The sequence below is a fragment of the Phlebotomus papatasi genome, chromosome 1 (assembly GCF_024763615.1).
Source record: "Phlebotomus papatasi isolate M1 chromosome 1, Ppap_2.1, whole genome shotgun sequence".
Classification (NCBI taxonomy): Eukaryota; Metazoa; Arthropoda; class Insecta; order Diptera; family Psychodidae; genus Phlebotomus; species Phlebotomus papatasi.
Window position 1 is genome coordinate 96,188,220 of NC_077222.1, and position 7,140 is coordinate 96,195,359.

The following is a 7,140-nucleotide window of genomic DNA, read 5'->3' on the forward strand; positions in this document are numbered from 1 at the left end:
TTCCTGAGATGTATTTTGGGCAATATTTTCAGTGATTTATAAAAAGGTTCAAATCGATTGTGAACCTGTTATAAAAAATTTAGGGTAGAGTCAGTACTTTTTCGCCAGTAAGCACTTTTTCGCCACCTACAAATAAAATCACTTTTTCAGGGAATTATGAGCTCATGGAACTACGAAATGACTATTACTTCGTAACCTCTAGTCCAACGGATCAGAAAACCATAACTGGTGCTCCACCGACTAGATTATTTGCAAGTTAATTGAAGAAATTGTCGACAAGGTGAACAGTCACCAAAAAATATGGAGTTCTTAATAAACTTGTCAACGCTAAGACAAATTGTCTTGCAATATTTTATGTTTTTGCAGTACAGTATTTGATATTTTTTCACTGAAAGTCACTTTGTTATTAACTAAGCTTCGCTCTAATATCATTATTTAATAATGTTTTCTAAAAAAATAAAGAAATACGGATGTGGTGAAATAGGGCTTACTTTTTTCGGTTGTGTAAGTACTTTTCGCCACTCATTTTTCCAAGCATTTTACAAGTGGCGCACCTCGCGGTATTTAGTTGAAACAGACGTAATTGTCAATTGATTTTTGTCGCAAACAAAAAATGTGCAAAAAATCATTCCAAATACTCTAATAATTGTCTAATATAGGTGTTAAATAAGAAAAGTACTGTGCAATGTACTTTTGCGGGTTTTCGAAAGCTGCTGTTTCTTAAAAATCAATTAAAAACAAGTGGCGAAAAAGTGCTTACACAGTGAGTGGCGAAAAAGTGTTTACAAGGTGGCGAAAAGTACTGAAACATGCATTGTTGCAGGAAATGTATTTTTTCAACTAGATGCCCAAAAATTCCCGGAAAGTCTTCTGGTTCATTAGAGAGACAATGCTTCAAAGCACTTGTACAGAAAATTTCTTTTTATTTCGACAAAAATTGTAAGAATTACAAGGGTACAAAACCTTAAGGTGGCGAAAAGGGCTTACTCTACCCTATTTATATTTGGGGGATCTTTTGAGTGATTTATGAATCAGTTTAATTCGATAAAGAACCTGTAAACAGTAAATTATGTGAAAGTGCTTTTGAGGTATAGCATCTAAGTCACAAATTCGAGCACTTCGCAAAGCCTGGGATGCTTTGCTACCCCTTTCTATTCTACAATTTAATTTCATTCTACAGCAGACATTTCGATCGTTTTGGTTTCTATAATATCTACTTCTTCAATTTTCAGACAAGTCTGAACCGATTCCAATCCGGTTTGAATCGATAAGTAATTTATATCAGAAAGTCAATTGTATTACTGCTAAACTATTTTGGGCGATGGGTCGATCTTTCACTGGTGTGATTTAATCAGATCATTTCAGACCGATGCAATTTGTTCAATAAATCGGTTGTGAATCAGTAAATGTCAGTAAACGGTAAATTAATATGAAAATACTTTTGAGGTATAGCACCTATGTCACGCTTCAAATATTGCGCAAAGCTGGGACGCTTTGCCACCCCTTCTTTAAAAATAAAATATTTTAAAATAATTTTAAATAAAATCTTTTGTTCTACTCATTGTTATTGGAATTCCAGTAATATTTGACATTGGTTTGAATTCGTAACAATTGTGTTTCCTGTCGTCTAAGTAATTTGTAAATGCAATTTCAAGAACAAGTTTACAAAATACAGTATATTATGTCATCCTATTACTGTTGCATTTATAGACGACAAGCAGAAACAATAAACATGAGAATTTAAGAGCAAATTCCCTTTCTTGTTATATTGAAGTGAACTTTTGTAACAATTTACTTTAAATTGGAAAGAAGGTGAAGCAAGGTGAATATGGAGTAATAAGTATAAGTTAATTTATTGTAGATAATGGGTATGATTCTTACATACTCACACCTATTTGATATGGAAGACATTTTCGTATGCATGCAAATTTGATTTCAAACTTCAGTTTCACGAATTTATATAGAAATTATCGTTTAAAATGGCGATGAAATGGAAATTTCGAATTTCAATTTTATCTTAAATATAATTTTTGATACTCCACATGATTAACAAAATAACATTACATAGCGACTTTTATACGATATAGTAACCCTTATGCAAGGCGTGATGTAATTTACTGGGATCGGTCAGCCAGACGGGCAAGGGCATATTTTTGCAATTTTATATTTGCCATCAAATGTTTATACTTATTTTAATTGATATTATCAAAAAAAAGTCTTTTTAATATGAAGTTGCAAGGATTAAGATAATTGATAAATCATGTGTGTTCTATTTCCATTCCTCTGAATATTTGTTCATCCAAAAAATATTGAATTATTTACCAATAACTAACGCTAGTGCTTTTAATCAAACCCAGAAACTTTTAGTCAATTAAAATTTCTGAATTTTTCATGCTTGGATGATTCAGGAAATTTTTGTTTTGAAAATTTAAATTAATATGTCAAAAAATCAAATGAGCAATCATAAAAAAATAGCAGTAAAAATAAAATTTGCCTAGTAAAAATCCCAATTTTTTACAAAAATTCGTCTAATTCATATTATACTGTTCAAGGTGCTTGAAGGTAAGACAAAAACTTTTTATTGTCCCTTTGCTACAGCTTGCATGATAGTTTTACTGCTTTGACATTTTTTCGTTACTCCTCAATTTTAACGTTTGACTGCCTTATTTGTAAACGTTGTAAACTAATAGGGGAAGTTACGCCTGAAAAAAAAAAACGCGTCCCACACTGTCCCAGATCGGGGAGATTTGGGACAATGCGTCAGGTTAAATGTTTTATCTTGTCCAAGAAAATTCAGTTGTTTTGCAAGTCCCACCCAGTACTTTTTAAAGTCAATACCTATAGGGCAAGAGCTCATAAGTTTGACGAGTTTCTAAATTTGGACACTTTGAGGATAAAATTGGACACTATAAATAAATTGATTATAGTTATGTATTTTTATTCCAATATTTGATGAATAATGAATTTTATCTTAATATTTGTTCTTTTTGGAAGATATTTACACTAAATACGTTAAATTTGAATATGATTTGAGTTAAAATTGCTTTGATGAAAATTCAGTATAAGCAATTGCTTACGAGAAATATGGTAGAACTTCGTGTTTACTTCAGTCTCATTTAGCTGTGTGGAAGTACTAACAATTTTTCTTCCTATTGCCATATTAGGTGAGATTCTTAACAATCTCACCTACTATAATCCTAACAAAATTTCATGTCGTCCGATCGACCTCAAACTTGGCCAAAATGGGTTTTCTCCACTTCCTGATCACGAATATATGGGGGGCTAAGTTAAGTTCCCGGCCGGCCGTCCGGCCGCTCTTTGGAGCTTAATAGCTCCTAAACTAAAAAAGATATCGACTTGCGGTTTTCGGCAAAGGTTATATATCGGGTGAAAACTGCAACATGGTGCATTGACCCCCCACCCACCACCCCTCCTTCCGCCATTTTGAAGACCCCCCTTTTTTTGTTTTCTCAATAGCTCCGCCCCTATGGCATCGAGCGGGCTCAAATTTTAGTATGTTATAGCTGGGCCTTAGAGCTTTCCATCAATATCAAACTTAAGGTCCCCCGACCCCCCTGACCCGAGCTATAAGGGTCCAAAAAAAAATTCTTAAAATGGCCATAACTCCTGTTCTAATTGTCAGAATTTAAAAAGTGAGGGCTTTTTGGAAAGCTCTCGTGAAATGCCACTTCCTCTTCTAACATCGCAAGTTCGTAAAACCACCGCTAGGGGCGCTATTATTAAAAAGAAAATTTTTAAATCTTAAAAGTTAAATAACTCAAAAATTCCTTATGCAATCGGGCTGAAATTTTAGTATGTTGTAGCCGTTGATTATACCTATCAAACAAAAAAAAAACCTTAAGTCGATCCATAACCCCTAACCCGAGCTATAAGGGGTCAAAGTTCGAACATTGACCGGCCTCTATCTCCGGTTCTAATTAACATAGCGACCTAAATTTTACCTTTTTGGTTTCGTATCGATGAGCACTTTCAGATGGAAGTTCAAAAAGTCACCACAGGTGGCGCTGTGATAGCGTCAAAATTCATCGAAATTCAAAGTCATTTTTCTCAAAAACGGCATTGTGCAAGTTAATGAAATTTTAGTATGTTGTAGTCCAGTCTAAGACGTTTCCAAAATGGTGCATACGTGCGCTGTGGTTAAAACAGAACCGGAGATATGAGGGGTCAAAGTTCACGAAATTCAAAAAATCATATCTCCGGTTCTATGTGACCGATTTTGATGAATCAGGGCTTAAACGAAAGATCTCACCAAATACTACAACTTTCTAGAATATTTGAACTTCGTGGGACCAACATCAGGGGCGCCACAGTCGAAAAACCAATTTCAATATCACATAACCTCAATTATCTCGACTGTCGCTGAACCGATTTTGATGATTACTTCGACATAATTGTAGAGCACATTTGTCTCTACATTTCGTCCATACATCATTTTCCACTCAGACTACGCTATCACTCCGATTTTGCCGTTTAAGTGTGAAAAAATTGATTTTTCCCATAATAACGCTTTGAAATTACTCAGATGCCAATTTGACTGCCTCTACTCCACCAGTTGAAGTTCAACAAATGACTACTTGGGGAACTCTGGATGAAAAAACGAGTTAAGAAACAAAAAACCTCGCTTATCTTGACTTCTGTGTAATCGATGAGATCATGTTCTATGGGAAAATTATAGAGAACATTCTGGTCTATATTTCACCCATATATCACTTTTTGTGCCAGTTCATCCAAATCCTTTATATTTTGGTTTAAATACAAAATTTGTATAATTTCACGAATTTGATTCAAGATAACTGAATGGCGTCTCGCAACTTCAGCTCTAAATCGAATTTGCATGCACTCCGAGTTAGCTCACGTTAAGAATCTCACCTACATAAGCCGGTTAGGATTATCTGTCCCTTTTTAAGTGATATTATTAAATATCCATTGAATATTGATTTGATTCACATTTATAGTGACTTGTTGATTTTACCTGAAGTGAGATTTGCCTTGTGAATTACGTTTTTCGTGTGAAAAATGGGAAATTTTCTGAGAGATTCACTAGTGAGGTCAGGGGGGTGACATTAGCTCTGAAAAATTCGACCAGTTTTAGTGTAAATTTTCTCCTGTTTTCATACATGTTTCACGAGATATCTCCGAAACTATGTAGGTTGCCAATTTGGGGTTTTCGGTTGCCTCTTCGTTATTAAATTGGATTTTATTTCGTATTAGTATTTTCTGCTAATTCATTCTACAATGACAGAAAACAGCTAATAAACTCAAAAGTTTTCTCGGCGCGCTAGAAACATATGGGAAACATAGGAAATGTCAGGCCCCTGAGTGAGGTGATACTCCTTATTTTAGATAGGTGTTTTTCTTTCGAAACTCAGTACTTTGATACATATTAGCACCCTGTCCAAAATTATGAACCCTTACCTTAAGTATCTGTATCATTTCAATTAGTATATGTTCTGCCGATAAGTATCCTATAAAACCTATAGGTATCATATAAACCAGAGGTGTGCAAGAACCGTTTGAAACCGAATATACGTCAAAATAAGTTTGCTCAGGTAGCGTTTTGACATTTGACGTACAAATTTCATTTGATGTTTATTGCTCTGCTATAAACCGAATAAAATTGTAATACACTACTGTGGTTTCTTGGAATACTGTCCCAAAGTCAAAACATGAAAAAGTGTCCCAAACCTGCCCGATCTCCCCTACTTCGAATTCAAAAATTAATTAGTATTTTTTCATAAATGTTTAATTAACACGAGTATCTAAGTTATATGCACGTTCTAAGGTTGTTTGTTTATTTATGGAGCAATATAGTTCCGGTATTCAAAGTTGCAAAGCAAATTTTAATTGTGATGTTTCAACTCCTTTTTAAGAAGAAAAATTTCATCAAGTTTGTCCTACATTTTCTTTATAAAATTGTTTTCTTAATTAAATTAATACGGAACTAATTACCAACTTCTCGTTTGAGTTTTCATTTGAAATTTCTTTTTTTTGTCTTGATGTTGCTTGTTATCAGAAATGTGTCGATTTCTTATAACGTTCCTGATAGTGACAATGTAATTTTATCCACAGTGTGTATTAAAGTGTTAAAATCCAACTATATTGCGATAATAAAATCCTGAATAGGAAGGGCTAAGATGAAATTCTCATCAAAAAGGAAATTTCCAACAAATTGCTCGAGCCAATATTTTTATTTTAACATTAAATGACAATCATACGGTGAGTTTATATTTCCATTAGGTTATGACTTTATTATTGCTTTTGACATTTCTGAAATACCATACCGCTATTTAAATAGGAAATAGATTGCTAGATTTGCTTGCTTCCTTTTATACTGTATCTAATATTAATGAAAAGCAGATGATGTTTCGTACGCATGAAAATGTAAAGAGGTAGGATTTATGTTTGTTCACGATACAGGTGGGTTTTAAAGAACTTTAGGGGAATGTAGGCAGCCTTCGCACATTTTTCGTGCTTTATATTCAGGATATTTTTTCTGACTACACTGTAAAATGGGCAATGAATTTCATTACACCGAAAAGTTCTCTGATCTTTTAGGTTTCTATGCATCACAGAATTGTTGGTTTTTTTCTGGACGGGAAAATGAAAAAAATATGACGATTTGTACAATTGTTGCCCCCGCAGGCAGCATTCACACGATTCGTTCGGGTTCCGCATTGCTTTTTTTCTCGAAATAAATTTTATCCACAATTAAAAATTATTTTTCGATTGCTACGATTGTTATACTGTATCCCTCTGAACCCGCGGAAACTATCACTGCACTAAAAGAAGATTTTTAAAACACTTTTTTCACATTTTCTGGAGCACTGTTTTTTCTTCCAAATGAATATTGAAAAATCGACTAAACTGTCAAAATTTCAAATGTGGCAACCCTAAAAAAATAATCATCTGCCCAATAGCAAAATTTCGCGGAAATTTCAGTGGAAAACTAGCGTCCAAATTCAAAAATCCGCGGAATTTGACGCAAAAAATTCCGAGAAGTTTTCCATAGAATTTCAAGTACTATCCACTGGAATTCCAGCGTTAAATTCCACAGAGCTCCGTGGAACATTTATATGGAAAAATCCACATAAAATCCACGAACAGTTCTATGGAAGCATT